Below are 16,306 nucleotides of genomic sequence, written 5' to 3' on the forward strand. Positions count from 1 at the left end.
GTTACATATGTATACATGTGACATGCTGGTGCGCTGCACCCACTAACTCGTCATCTAGCATTAGGTATATCTCCTAATGCTATCCCTCCCCCCTCCCCCCACCCTACAACAGTCCCCAGAGTGTGATGTTCCTCTTCCTGTGTCCACGTGTTCTCATTGTTCAATTCCCACCTATGAGTGAGAATATGCGGTGTTTGGTTTTTTGTTCTTGCGATAGTTTACAAAGATAAGATTTAAGTAGGACATTAAAAGATATAAAAGTTGAATATTGAAGAGTGGAAAATATTACAAGAATAATGCCCATGGTATGTCAGGGATACCAGGGAACAATTTACGCAAGAGTTGTGTCATAAAGAGTATTTATAGTGATGAGAGTTATTAAAATTTCATGGAAATATAGCATCATAGTTAAGAGCAACTGAAGGCAGAGCTGGGTTTGAATCCTATTTCTACCACTTATTGGTTGAATGACCTTGTCACATTTACCTTCTCTGAAGCTCTGTTTCCACAAGCTTAAAACGGAGACAATGTTAACTTCATGAAGTTGATATGAGGATTAAATGAAAGGTACTCACCACAGTTATTGGCAAATAGTAAGGGTTCAATAGGTGAGAGTTCCATGTTGTCCCCTCAAAGTGCAAGTTTGTGGCTTGAAACTTCTAGAAATTGAAAAGGATTTTTTTTAAAGCATAGATCAGAACAGACCTGTATAGAACAGATAGCCAGCCATTTTGCTTTCACCTTATCCAACAGAGCGGCTATTCCATGCTGATTTCCATTTGGAGCAAGATTTTAGCATCCTTATTGTTTGATTTGGAAACATCCTTCTTCCTCTTCCTAAAAGTACTCTGAATCTTGCTCACCTTCAGTGTCATCCCCAAGCTTCTCTAGACAATAGAATGCTTCCAGAGGAAAAGAGGGAAGTGTGCAGATTTCAGAGTCATGTTATTTGCTTGTATTCATTCATCAACTCAATAAATATTTATTGAGCAACTATTTTTGAAAGATTAAAAGCTGTCAAGTGGAAACTACTTCAACTTCACACCCCTTACTTGTACCTGTCCCCTCTTTCCTTTTTCTCTCCTGGTACAGAGAGGGAAGAAGCCCTTCTCCAATGAAAGACAGGACAACTCCACTTTGCTTTGGAGCCCTGGTCTTCTTCAGGGGTCTTTGCACCTGTAGCACATTTTTCATGTTTCCAATCTCTTCCTCTTTAATAATTGTTTCTATTCAGCACTTAAACACACTGAAGTATTTCTCATTCAAAAGAGAGAGAGAGAAATTTTTTAAAAAAGAAAGAAAAATCCTCCTTAGTCCTTCATCCACATCCTTCTCCAGCTCTAATGCTCTCTCCTCCCTCTTCTTCCCAGTCAAGCTTGTGAAAGTGTTGCTTCCAGACCCCATCTTTACTTTTTCACCTTCCACCTACTCTTCAAGCTCATCAATCTGGATTTTCTGTCTGCCATTCCTCAAAAAAATAGCTTTCAGTAAGGTTATCAATTTTTATTTCCCATTTTACCTGACATTCCTTCTTTGAAATGCTTTCTTCCCTTGACTTTGTGGACATCACACCTTTCTGATTTTCTTTTTACCTCACTAGTAGCTCATTCTTACCCATTTTTGACACATCTTTATGGACCATTCAATGTTTTTCAGGGTTCTGTTGAATGTACACTTCTCTTCCCACTTTGAGTTTTTCCTGAGGTAAATATATTTACTCCTGTGGCTTTCTTACAGTGGATATACCTAAAGCTCTTCAATCTGTAGCTTCAGACCCTCATACCCAATAGCCTACCTAACCTGAATATTTCACTGGCACCTCAAACTCTGCATACACAAATCTGGACTTATCATCTTCATTCCCAAACCGTCTCCTCCTTTGGTGTTCCTCAACTCAGTAAATAACCCTACCAGCTAACCAGTGGTTCAAGGCAGAAATCTGAGAGTCATCGTTGACTACTCCTTTTCCACCATCCATACCATATCAATTACTAATTTTGCCTTTTTTTTTTCTTTTTTTGAGACAGAGTTTTGCTCTTGTTGCCCAGGCTGGAGTACAATGGCACAATCTCAGCTCACTGGAACCTTCACCTCCCGGGTTCAAGCAATTCTCAGCCTCCTGAGTAGCTGGGATTATAGGGATACACCATCACGCTGGGCTAATTTTGTATTTTTAGTAGAGATGGGGTTTCTCCACGTTGGTCAGGCTGGTCTCAAACTCCCGACCTCAGGTGATCCGCCTGCCTCAGCCTCCCAAAGTTCTGGGATTACAGGCGTGAGCCACCACGCCCGGCCAGTAATTTTGCCATTATACCTCCTAGATATTTCTAAAAACCATCATTATTCTACATTTTTTAAACCAGTATCACCTGTTGTCCAAGCTATTGCAACAGCCTCCTTTTTAAAAGAGCAAATCTGTATATCACTTTTAATGCTTAAATTATGGCTTCCCTCACGCCTGTAACCCAGCACTTTGGGAGGCCAAGGCAGGTGGATCACCTGAGATGGGGAGTTCGAGACCAGCCTGACTAACATGAAGAAAACCCATCTCTACTAAAAATACAAAATTAGCCAGGCATGGTGGCGCATGCCTGTAATCTCAGCTACTCGGGAGGCCGAGGCAGGAGAATTGATTGGACCTAGGAGGCAGAAGTTGAGGTGAGTCGAGATTGTGCCACTGCACTCCAGCCTGGGCAACAGAGCAAGACTCCGTCTCAAAAAAAAAAAAAAAAAAAGGCTTCCCATTGACCTTTGGATAAATTCCTAAAATCTTTAATATGATCCACAAGGTCTTGTATGTTCTGACGTCTACCTGCATTTCCACTTCTCTCTGCTCTCCAGCCATATTGGTCTTCTCTCAATGCTTCAGTGCTTTGCATGCTCTCACCTAAAGACTTTGCTCTCTCCCTCTTCTATCAATCTCTACCTCCACCTATTTTAATAGCTACCTAGCTAATCCTAGTCATCTTTTCAGGTTTCAGCTTAACTGTTCTGGAACTGGAAGCATTGTTGGCTAGTTCCCTCTTTGTATGTTCACGGGATGCCTCATCCTTTCTTCTCCTTTTTAATACCCTTTGCTTTTATACTGTCTGCCTTCCCTAATAGTCTATAAACCACAGAGAGACAGGGCCGATGCCTGTCTTGCTTATCAGTGCATTCCTGGTACATAATGTAGTATCTAGCATATAGTAGGTAATAACATGTTTATTAATTCATACAATCAGCTACAGGTAGAGTTTGTCTTTATTTCTGCAAAACCTTCCTGGAACCACCCCAAGCAGAGTTGATAACTTCCATGTTAGCATCTCCACTATACCAAAGACTCTCTTTTGGCATTTACATTGTATTGTAATTATTTCTTTACATGTTTAACTTTTTTCTTTTTTTTTTCTTTTTTTTTTTTTTTAAATAAGGTCTCACTTTGTTGCCCAGGCTGGAATGTAGTGGCTCGATCTTGGCTCACTGCAACCTCCACCTCTGGGGTTCAAGGGATCCTCCCCCTTCAGCCTCCCAAAGTTGGGACTACAGGTGCATACCACCACACCTGGCTAATTTTTTATGTTTTTTTCGTAGAGACAGGGTTTTGCCATGTTGTCCATGGCTGGTCTCAAACTCCTGAGCTCAAGCAAACCATCCGCCTCAGCCTCCTAAAGTGCTGGGATTACAGGCGTGGGCTACTGCGTCCATCTGTTTTAACTCTCTTTCTGAAAAAAATGAGCTTCTTGTACATCAGGATTATATCTTATTTGTAGTTTTATCCCTAGCACTTCATTTGGCATCTGGCACAAAGTAAATGCTCAATAAAGACTTACAGAATTAAATAAACAAACTGCCAACTGACTGGATAGGAGACTTGAAGGAATACGGAAAATCAGAGATAAACTCTGAAGTGTGCTCTAGTCTTTGACGGAAATGGAGAAGTCGGTGAAGGAGACTGGGTGGTTTAGAAAGTAAACATTGCAGTTCCAAGCATAGGTACTGATAGTGGTGGTGACAAAGGGGAAAATTTATACTCAGCGAAGAGGTTAGAAAAGAAATGGGGTCCTGAAAAGGGCACCATGACAGTAATTCCAAGGTAGAAAGCAGAGTCTGCTACAGCCAGGAGAGGGCTGATAGGCTACATTCTAATTTGCCTAAGACAGTCTCAATTTACACCTGTTGTCTTAACATAATAATTGATGGTGCCTGCCCCTTTACACTCTCAAAGTGTCCAGATAAGTTGCATGGCCGGCCTGCAAGAAGATTACATGAATTTGGAAAATTTGAGTAAATTACAGGCAATAGCATTTAATACAAGAGCATGGCAAGGAATTAAAGTGAGTTCACGTTGAAGGGACGTACTAAACTGAATTTTTCTTTTCTTTTTTCTTTTGAGACAGAGTCTCACTCTTGTTGCCCAGGCTGGAGTGCAATGGCGTGATCTCGGTTCACGGCAACCTCCACCTCCCGGGTTCAAGCAATTCTCCTGCCTCAGCCTCCCGAGTAGCTGGAATTACAGGCACGCACCACCGTGCCTGGCTAATTTTGTATTTTTAGTAGAGACGGGGTTTCTCCATGTTCGTCAGGCTGGTCTTGAACTCCCAACCTCAGGTGATCTGCCCGCCTCGGCCTCCCAGAGTGTTGGGATTATAGGCGTGAGACACCACGCCCAGCCTGAACTGAATAATATTTTATGAAGAGCCAACTATGAAAGGAAGCAGGTATTCCACTAGCCACTTTTAAGTAAGTGGTGTCACTTAATTTTCCCAAAAAAAACCCTGATAGGTAGGTATTTTCATCCATATTTCACAGATAAAACAGTTGAAACTCAGATCAAGTAACCTTCTCAAAAAGTTAACATGGTTAAAAAAGCAAAACAAACTAACTAAATATAAAGAAATAATTGAAAAAGGAAGATCAGGCCGGGCACAGTGGCTCACGCCTGTAATCCCAGCACTTTGGGAGGCCGAGGCGGGCAGATCACCTGAGGTCAAGAGATCGAGACCATCGTGGCCAACATGGTGAAACCCCGTCTCTAAAAAAAAAAAAAAAGAAAGAAAAAAAATTACCTGGGCATGGTGGCACGCACCTGTAATCCCAGCTACTCGGGAGGCTGAGGGAGGAGAATCACTTGAACCTGGGAGGCAGAGGTTGTGGTGAGCTGAGATTGGGCCACTGCACTCCAGCCTGGCAACAAAGCAAGACTCCGTCTTAAAAAAAAAAAAAAAGATATTATTGCAATAAAAATAAAAGCAGGAAAAGGGGTAACCTAACCTAAGGAGAGCCCAGAAATCAATATGTAGCAGTGAAAGTTCCTCCAAAAGTCGAATAGAAGCTAAGCAATGGAGTGGCACGAAAGAGAAATCGCAGAGGAGCCACGTGAGACAAAGGAATAGAAGCACATCATGGGAATGACTTAAAGGTTCTGAGTTGGAAAATGGGTTGACTCTTGTGATGATTCCTTCGAAGTCGGCGAAAATTGCATTTTTGCAGTAAATATCCTTCAATCTTTCCCAAGAGCTAAATAAGGTGCTCTTTACTATGCAATAATACTAGTTTCACTTTTTACTGCCTCCCTCATTGAACGACACCTAATAAGCAATTATACTTCAGCTCTGTTGTATCTTTTCCATTCCTTTCTTTTGAAGACTAGAAAGAAATGAATGCAGCAGCACATATGCAGTTAGAATTTCACTTCATGGCAATCACTTTTAAAGAGCACTCTGCAGAAACGGGTTGCATTTAAGAATGCATTTTGTATATCTGCCTTTCCATGGAACAAGAGAGTCTAGTAAAAAGAACGAGTACTATAAGCAAGAAGCCAAGACATTTACTAGCTGTAGAACTCAGGTAAATCATATACTTTCTCTCTTCTAATAGATTTTTCTTCTTGTGTTGCAGAAATTTTTTGTGTGTGACAAATTTTACACAAAAGTAAGGTAGGTATTATTAAGGAATGCCTTTTAAATATTAAATCCATTTTTAAATATTATAAAAGCAGGCAAATAATTAAATTTTCCTTATTCATTTCTTTCTTTCTTTCTTTTTTTTTTTTTGAAATGGAGTCTCGCTCTGTTGCCCAGGTTGGAGTACAGTGGCATGATCTTGGCTCACGCCAACCTCTGCCACCCAGGTTCAAGCAATTCTCCTGCCTCAGCCTCCCGAATAGCTGGGATTACAGGCATGCGCTACCACACTGGGCTAATTTGTATTTTTAGTAGAGGTTTTGCCATGTTGGCCAGGCTGGTCTAAAACTCCTGACCTCAGGTGATCCACCTGCCTCAGCCTCCCAAAGTGCTAGGATTACAGGCATGAGCCACCACGCCTGGCCCATTTCCTCTTTTTTGAAATGATCTCACATTTTATTGAATTAAAAACTTATGAACCTTAAGAGTTCGAGGATGTGATAGAGGTCAGGTTAACATTTGTATTTAAGTGATAATTCGAATTATATGACCTCTTCTTAATTTACATATAATCAATCAATAAACAAACATTTTTTCAGTGCTTACTGTGTGTTAGGAATTATACTAGGCTGTTTGGGGGAGTGATACAAAGTACTGTACATTATCAAATCAAAGATAGTTTAGATTATAAGATGCATCCCCACTTCAGAGCTGTTAAAATGTGGAAAAATATGCATCTTAAATTGATTATATATAGGTAAAAAACAAAAAGCTTCCACAGAGAGAAAAGAATGGAATATATCCATAAAAAGTACCAAGTGAGTATTAGAGACAAAAAGGTTCTCAGAAATTCAGTGGAGCAAGAAGTTACAAGGAGCTGAGGGTGGTGAGGAAAGTGCACTGTGTATGATACTGGCCTAGTTCTGCTAATGTATTTTCTATTGATTCTATAAAGTGTTGGCAAGGAAAGGACAAATTAAAAACTAAGCTTTATACTTTACCTCCTGAAATGTGACAACTTTCAGCTTTGTTAAGACTTCTGAATTCTATCACTATACCAACTCGAAACCAATTTTTAGTGTTGACATTAACTTAATAAAAACAATTACTTAAATTAAAAATTAAGCAAATATAGAATATGCTAAAATAAGAGTAAAATTTGGGGAAAATGGCCCAAATAATTTAAATATTTAACCTGTAAGAACAAGTGAAAATATTTAAAAATAATAGTTCAGCTGTTATTTCTATACTTGGGGAGTAAAATTAAAACTTGTAATACAACAGATATCCGAAGTTCTAAACTGTATCTGCACCTATAGATCTAGGGTCAAGAAAAGACCATTCTTTGGCCAGGCGCGATGGCTCACGCCTGTAATCCCAGCACTTTGGGAGGCTGAGGCAGGAGGATCACGAGGTCAGGAGTTCAAGACCAGCCTGGCCAACATGGTGAAACTCCATCTCTACTAAAAAATGCCAAAAAAAATTAGCTGGGCATCGTGGAGCATGCCTGTAATCCCAGCTACTCGTGAGGCTGAGGCAGGAGAATTTCTTGACCTGGGAGGTGGAAGTTGCAGTGAGTCGAGATTGTGCCACTGCACTCCAGCCTGGGCTACAGAGCGAGACTCTGTCTCAAAAAAAAAAAAAGAAAGAAAGAAAGAAAAGGCCATTCTTTTTTTTTTTAAATATGAAAGGCTTCACAAATGTTTGTGTCATCCTTTGTGCAGGGGGCCATGCTAATCTCTGTATCATTCCAATTTTAGCGTATGTGCTGCTGAAGCACTCCTGGGCCACCCTTCACTTCCTCCTTTCACATCTACCCTATCCCAAGCTACAAACATCCAGACCTCCAAGCCTGATTAAACAGGGTACCAGTGGATCCTGGGTCTAATCCAATCTTGTTAGAGCTACTGTTCATCCCTCTCCTCAAAGAACCTTGAACTTCAAGCTTTTTTGTTCCCTACTATTATCCTCTGCTGCATCTCCTATGACTAATCACATCTCTGCGTGAAAAGAAATGTTTGCAGGACTTTCCAGACCACAGCTGACTTTTTTTTAAGCCCTTGTGTCCACTCTTCTCTGAGGGCTAAGTGAAACTAAACCTATCAAGTTTCATTCCTATTTTCATAGGTCAAAGCTCCAAATATAGATACCTTGTCTCTTCCCATATTTGTCCTATATGAGCTATCATTCCTAAAATGCTACATACTTCCTTAAGTGTGGAAGTATCCAATCCCTCTCTTCTCTCCCTGCCAAAACCTTCCATTTGCCCTTTGGAATTTCAACTCTCCTATGCCCTCAAACACTTTTCTCTGAATGTTCCTTCCACCTCATGCCTTATCTAAACCTGGCTCTCTCTACACCACTTACCCTGCAGCTCCCTCAAGAGAGATCCGCTCATATTCTTACACCTATGTACTGTCAGGAGATGAGGATGCTTCCCAGTGCTACTTAGAGTCCACTGCTTTTGCACCCTTTTGTGAAAACCCCTACTACTCTCTCCATGATTGGTAACTGTAATCTCCCTACCTCGCAGAAGACAGTGGCACTTGGCTTACTGTCTTCTCTTGTGCCATGAGTACTGCCATCATCCTAAGTGACTTCAGAGTCCTCAAGAGAGACCCAGAGTATCTCCCATGTCCTCCTACATTGCTATTCAACCACCCACCTTCACAGTCACCCCCTGGATCTTGTCATCATGATCTAAAATTCTCTCTACTTCTAAAATCACTAATTCAGATAGTCCACTTTCTGACCACAAGCACCTATGCTTCCAACTCATTATTAAGCTAGTCCAACTGCAACCATTCTTCCCTTTCATTTGAATATCAGTTTATTGACCCCTTTCTTTCTATTACTCCCTTCTTGTCTTCACTTCCCCATTTGTCGAGCTTACAGTTCAGGGCCCATCATTTCATTTGCTCTCTTGGAATTACCCTGAACTCTCTCCTTAATTATTCTCTTTCCTGTCTTCTGAAACACCACACTCTCCCAATTCCTCTTATTTCTCTGGCTGCCCTTTTGCAAACATTTTTGCTGACTCCTCCTTTGTGTTCTATTAAACCTTTAAGTAGGAGAGTTTTTCAGGGATCTGTCCTAGGAGTGCTTCTCTTTTCATTCAATATCGCTTCCTGAAGTAATTTTAACTTTTCCTATGGCTTCAGTTACTAACAACATGCATGCTCCTCAAATATACCTTGCTGTTGGAGTTCTGGACTGATATATCTAACTGCTTACCTGACTTCTTCAAATGGATATCTCCAAGGTACTTTCAACTCAGCCTGTTCAAAAGTAAACTCATCAATATTCCATTAAATCTATCTCTGCCAGAAAGCTGAGCCATCTTTGACATTTCCTGCTCTCATCTCTCCATATTTAAATAATCATGAAGACCTGTTAATTCTGTCTTCAAATTATTTCTCAATTTTTTTCACTTTTTTTTCCATCTCTACTGCCACCCCTCCCAACCTCCGTTCAAGTCACTATCATTTTTCATGGACAAGTTTCATTCCACTTGTTACCTACCATGTGCCATGCACAGTAAGGTGCTAGAATACAGAGCTTCAAAGGAGCCTCTTGCCTGGATGACATAAATAATGGGTCTTCCTGCAATCATTCTTTCCCCCACTGCAATGGTTAATTTTATATATCAACTTGACTGGGCTAAGGGATGCTCAGATGGCTGGTAAAACGTTATTTCTGGGTGTGTCTGTGAGACTGTTTCTGGAAGAGATTAGCATTTGAATCAGTAGATTGAGTGAAGAACATCCACCCTCACCAATGTGGGCTGACATCATCCAATCATTGAAGGCTCAGATGGAACAAAAAGGTGGAGGAAGGGTGGATTCACTTTCTCTCTTCTTAACTGGAACACTTATCTTCTCCTGCTCTCAGACATCAGAGTTCTAGGTTCTTGGGCCTTCTGACTCTGGGACTTACATCATTGGCTCCTCAGTTCTTGGACCTTGGACTCAGATATATTACACCACCAGCTTCCTAGGATCTACAGCTTGTGGAAGGCATATTGTGGGACTTCCTGGCTTCCATAATTGCATCAGCTGATTCCCATAATAAATCCCGTTATCTATCTATCTATGCCCCGCCAATCTATTTTCTACATTAAAGACAAACTCTGTGCGAGTGTGTGCTATAAATGCAAATCTCGTTTTGTAGCCACTTGATGTAAGGATTAAACTAGATTAGGTATGTAGAGGATTTAGTAAGTGTCTGGCACATGATAAATAATCACTAAATGTTATCAGTGGAGATACATTGAATAATTCAGCAAAAGATTTTGGAATAACTGTCCAGTCATTTGGAAAAAAATAAAGCTGTATCCTTACCTCACTCCTTAGACCTAGAGAAAAACATAAAACCATAAAAATACTTGAAGAAAACATGGGTAAATATTTGTATAATCTTGGAGGTGAAGAAGGTCTTTCAAAACATATCCCAAAACCCAGAAGCCATAAAGGGAAAATATTAACTACATACAAATGTGCACATTCTGCCTATCAAGAAAGGCCATAAATAAGACTGGAAGACAAATAACAAATAGAGAAAATGTTTATAATATTCAATCTAAAAGAGCTAATAACATATACCCAATTAGATCATAAATGAACAAGAAAAAACTAACAACCCAATAGAAAATGGTGAAATTGCATGATGGACAATTCCCAAATTAAGAACTACAAATGGCTAATAGCCTAAATAAAAAATATAAATAAAACAATGAACTATTATATTTTACTTATAGGTTGGTGAAGACTAGAAAGATTGATCAAATCCACTGTAGGTGAGGAAAATGAACACTTACCTGCACTTTTCTTGAGAGTATAAGTGTGAACCACGTTTCTAGAAATAGTTTGGCTATGGGTAACATAATATAAAATGTGTGTACCTCTTGACATAGTAATCCTACTTCCAGCAATGTACTCTAAAGAGATCATTTAAGGGCAAGGAGAGGGAGAGCATTAGGACAAATACCTAAGGCATGCAGGGCTTACAACCTAGATCACAGGTTGATAGGTGCAGCAAACCACAGTGGCACATGTATACCTAGGTAACAAACCTGCACGTTCAGCACATGTATACCAGAACTTAAAGTAAAAAAGAGATCATTTAAATGACTCAAAAAGATGTATGCTAAGAATGTTCACTTCATAATTTATAATAAAATTGAAAATAAATATTTTTTGAAACAATTATCTTCTTTGGCCCTGTTCTTGATGCTGGGGATACAGAAACTTAACAAGAGAGACAAGGTCCCTTCTGTCATGAAACTTACATTCCAAGAGTCAGAGAAACATTAAATAATAAGCAAATAAATAAGATACTCTGAAATAGTGACAAATGCTTTGAAGACACACAAAGACCTCCTCAGAAGTGCTGTAATAGAGTAACTAGAGTTTGGGTATCCTTAGGAAAGATAGTAAGAGAAAGCCCCTCAAGATGACCTGTGAATTAGAGTTTGTTTTTTACCTAAGAGCTAGAGTTTGAGGGTGGACTAGGCTAGTCTACATATCTGTAGCCTGACAATATATGGTGAGGGTAAGGGAGTGCTTAGCTACTATGACTGCTATCCGAAGTATTTTATAAAGCACTTTTCTGAGGGTTCAAAACCAAGGCAATATAATGTAGAAAAGAAACAAGGCATGTACTTATCAATTGTCTTAGAACTCTGACTGGTCTTGCCTGCGTATGTGCCCACTCCTGAGACTAGATAAGATTGGATGGATATCATGGAAGAATTCCTCCAAAACATCAGTATAATAAATGTGAAAATATAACATAGCATAATGAAAAGGAAAAAGAAACAAAGAAGGAAAGGAACCATGGAGTTAAAAAAAAAAAAAGATAAGGAGTGGAGTGTTGAAAGTAATACCAGAGGAAGAGAAAATTGTCCATGAGTGCTTCATGCTATAGAAGAACTTTAAAAAAACATGAATTAAATGGCTGGGCACGGTGGCTCACGCCTGTAATCCCTACACTTTGGGAGGCCGAGGCAGGTGGATCACCTGAGGTCAGGAGTTCAAGACCAGCCTGGCCAACCTGGTGAAACCCCGTCTCTACTAAAAATACAAAAATTAGCCGGGCATGGTGGTACACACCTGTAATCCCAGGTACTCAGGAGGCTGAGGCAGGAGAATCACTTGAACCTGGGAGGCGGAGGTTGCAGTGAGCCAAAAAAAGAAAAAAAAAGAAAAGAATAAAAAACCATAAATTAAATAATTAAATAAAATAATGCAAAGACAACATGATAAAACAACAGAATGAGATGAAAAGAGACACTGTAGAGCAGAGGAGACAAATTAGGGACCCAGTTAACACTATGCACAACTTATAAATAAAGAAATTCATGATCTAATAATAGTGAATAAGAGAAAATGGTCAATTTTCTAAAAAATTTGAAAGAAGATTTAAAAATATAGAAGAGGCCGGGCACAGTGGCTCACCCCTGTCATCCAGCACTTGGGAGGCCAAGGTAGGAGGATCACTTGCATCTGAGAGTTCGAGACCAGCCTGGGCAACATAGCAAGACACTTCTCTACAAAAAATGAAAAATTAGCCAGGCATGGTGGCACATACCTGTAGTCCCAGCTACTTGAGAAGCTGAGGTAGGAGGATGGCTTGAGCCTGCGAGGTTGAGGCTAAAGTGAGCTCTGTTTGTGCCACTGCACTCCAGCCTAGGTGACAAAGTGAGACCTTGTCTCAAAAAGAATAATAATAAATAATAAAAAAAGAAGGCACATAAAGATGATATAGCCAAAGGAAAATTGGCATCCTTGAAGAACACAACAAATTAAAAAGAAGAGCGTTTTTTTTTTTTTGAGACGAGTCTTGCTATGTCGCCCAGGCTGGAGTGCAGTGGCCCGATCTCGGCTCACTGCAAGCTCCACCTCCCAGGTTCTTGCCATTCTCCTGCCTCAGCCTCCCGAGTAGCTGGGACTACAGCTGCCTGCCACCATGCCCAGCTAATTTTTTGTATTTTTAGTAGAGACGGGGTTTCACTGTGTTAGCCAGGATGGTCTCCATCTCCCGACCTCATGATCTGCCCCCCTCGGCCTCCCATAGTGCTGGGATTACAGGCGTGAGCCACTGTGCCCGGCAAGAAGAGGTGTTTTAATATAGAACAGAAGAAACTTTTCTGATATGAAGAACTATGGAGAACTGAATCTCTACATTAAAAGGATATACTGTGCTCCAAGAAAAACTGATAATGCATAATTGAAACCAAGATCTATCCTGATTAAGTTATTCAACTTTAAGAATGAAAAAGGAAATCATCATTCTCAGTAAACTATTGCAAGGACAAAAAAACAAACACCGCATGTTCTCACTCATAGATGAGAATTGAACAATGAGAACACATGGACACAGGAAGGGGAACATCACACTCTGGGGACTGTTGTGGAGTGGGGGGAGGGGGGAGGGATAGCATTAGGAGATATACCTAATGCTAAATGACGAGTTAATGGGTGCAGCACACCAGCATGGCACATGTATACATATGTAACTAACCTGCACATTGTGCACATGTACCCTAAAACTTAAAGTATAATAATAATTTAAAAAAAAAAAAAGAAAAAGGAACTCCTCAGTCATCCAAGCAGAAAAAGCAGGTCACCTAAAAGAAGGAAGAATCAGGCTGGCCCTCAGACCTCACAGAAACATTCAATGGCTGCAGTTTCAGGAGACATAGAGTGAGCCTGAGAATACTATATCTGGTCAAGTTGTCATTTATTTATACAAGCCAAAGACAGACATTCTCAAACAAGTGAGAATGTAGGGAATAAAGGGCATAAGATCCTTTTCTGGGGAAAAAAAATACTTAAGTTGAACCAACCGAGATGAATGAAGCTACTGGCGTAAAAGAACTAAAGCAACGTCAGAGAAACAACAGGACAATGACTTTGAGTTCTGAGGGGAAGAAAATAAAGTCTATGAATTTTGTTAGCCAGATTGTCCTTCAAGTATAATAGCAAGAGGAACAGTTTGATAAATGCTTTAAAAGAAGCTGTACCAACTTATATCCCATTAGCAGTATTTGAAAATATTGGTTTCCCCACACCCTCATCAACTGTATATCAATTTTTCAGTTGAATAGCAGTGACACATCTCTCTGTTATGGAGTGAATGTTTATGTCCCCTCCAAACTCATATGTTGAAATTCAAACCGCCAATGTGAGGGTATTAGGAGGTAGGGCCTTCAGGAGTTAATTAGGTCATTTGCAAAAGAGACCCTAGAGAGCTCTCTTGTCCTCTTTCAACCAAGTGAGGATACAAGAAGTCTGCTGTCTGCAACCCAGAAGAGTTGGCTGTGTGCAACTGTGTTGTCTGCAAGCCCTCACCAGAACCCTGATCTCAGGCTTCCAGCCTCCAGATCTTTGAGAAATAAATTCCTGCTGTTTATAAGCCACCCAGTCTATGATACTTTGTTACAGCAGCCCAAACTAAGACACCCTCTCATGTATCTTTTTAAAATTACATCAATCTTATGGAAGGGGCATATTACTGCTAATTTAATTTCATTTCTTTAGTTAAAAGTGAACTTGAACTATTTTTCAAATGTTTATTAGACATATTAATATCGAACATATTTTCTGTGACTTTTCTAATTCATATCCTTCGCCTGTTTTTCTTTTGGGTTGGCTTTTCCTTATTCATTATTAGGTTCTTTTCATATATTATAGCTATTAATCCTTTATTTATGATGTATGTTGCAAATATGTGATCCCAGTCTATCATGTCTTTCAAATTTGTTTATAGTGTTTTTTATTATATAGTTTTAAATTTTAATTTTTTTCCTCTACAGCTTCTAGATTTTATGTCCTACTTAAAAGAAGCATTTCAACCACAAGTTTTAAAAAATGTTCTATATTTTCTCTTGGTCCATAATTACATCTTTTTCACTAAGACCTTTACCTAACTATCAGATTCACATAAACTGAGATTATGAGACTTAGATAATCAGACTCACAAAGAATAAATTCAGAAGTATAAACCAGAATACCAGCTGATTAAGTCACAATGAAGATATAATTTTCCATTGACCAGAATGTATTACATCTTAGCAGAGGCACCTCACCTCAGTCTGTGGGTACCTGGAAGGTAGAATTAGTAAACTAGTACCCTGATGGTATTCTCACAACTCATAATAAAAAAGAGAATATTTCATCCAGGGGATCAAAGATGAGAAGAATGCTAAGTACCTTAACCAGAGGAATATAACAGACATAAAGCAGGACCTCTTACCAGCCAGAAGAAACAAATAGGCCTGAAGGAATGATTGAAATTCCCAGGCTCCCCTATTTCCAATATCTTTGTCCCACGGATAATGTTGGGTGCATCCAGCTAAAGTTTATCTCTCTGGCTTTCCTCTATTCCAAGTCGCATTGCAGACCACATCTTTCTTTCCTTAGATGTGTTAATACCACTGATTAGTGGTCAAGTAGCTGTTCCCAAGAGCCTCAGAGAGGTTGGGCTCCTTTCGTCACCTGTTGATTAAGTTAAATTCTCTCAAAGGCAACCTTATCTATAAGTTCTAAGTACTAACTGTAACAGTTTCAGCTGAGATGAGAAGACTAACTGGAATAAAAATTACTGAATAATATAAGATAGTATATAGCAAACGAAGAGGTAATAGCACAAGAGAGGTATTGAAGGTTTTCAGGCATGAGAATGAATGATGAAAATGATGAGGAAGACTGGTTTGTCAGTCACATGATGGTGGAAGCTGGAGCCAGGGAATAGTGAGGGACAATGCAGGCAGGGAGACTAGGCAGGAGGCTGTTATAGTCATCTAAACTAAGCCAGCTCCAAATTCTAGTCTCCAGAGTCTATGACAAACTCATCTCTCTATCCTTAGCACTTAGCCTAAAGCCTGGCATGGTGGTTTTTGATGAGTGGTAAGTGGTCAATTTTAATCAGCATAGCAATTTTCAAGTGAGTCGGTACTTTCAAGGCACTTAAAAAATTTTTGTGCCAAAATATTGTTTATCTTATTAATTTATTAATCCTATTATTTCTGCTCAGCAATATCTTTATGTGTAGTAATATAGCCACTTATTAAGGGCCCACAGTATGGCAGACATTTAAAATTTTTAATATAATTCTTATAACAACCCTATAATGATCTATAGATATAGCAAAGCACAGTTCAGATAATTTTAAGAAACTTATACAAGTTTTCGTAGTTAGAAAATGACAGTGCAGACACTAAATAACATATCACAAATTAAGAGAAATAAAGTTTCATCTTATCACTTTTCCGAAAAACAATAATCCTTTTCATTTTATGATGAAAAAACCTGACCCACAGATAAGCTAAAATAGTGGTCCCCAATTTCTCGATCATGTCTACCTATCTGTAAAAAAAGTATACATTCCCCTAATATACATATGTTTATTTGTAAATTATC

The 16,306-nt window shown here is 39.4% G+C and overlaps 1 non-coding gene across 1 annotated transcript; it reads right to left on the minus strand.

The window, feature by feature from the left end:
* Positions 1-7,563: 7,563 nt before the first annotated feature.
* On the minus strand, positions 7,564-7,665 carry LOC115932175 (U6 spliceosomal RNA). Its single transcript, XR_004068496.1, has one exon. It is a non-coding gene; the product is annotated as a U6 spliceosomal RNA (small nuclear RNA).
* Between the last annotated feature and the right edge of the window lie 8,641 nt (positions 7,666-16,306).

The sequence above is a fragment of the Gorilla gorilla genome, chromosome 1 (assembly GCF_029281585.2).
Source record: "Gorilla gorilla gorilla isolate KB3781 chromosome 1, NHGRI_mGorGor1-v2.1_pri, whole genome shotgun sequence".
NCBI classification, from domain to species: domain Eukaryota; kingdom Metazoa; phylum Chordata; class Mammalia; order Primates; family Hominidae; genus Gorilla; species Gorilla gorilla.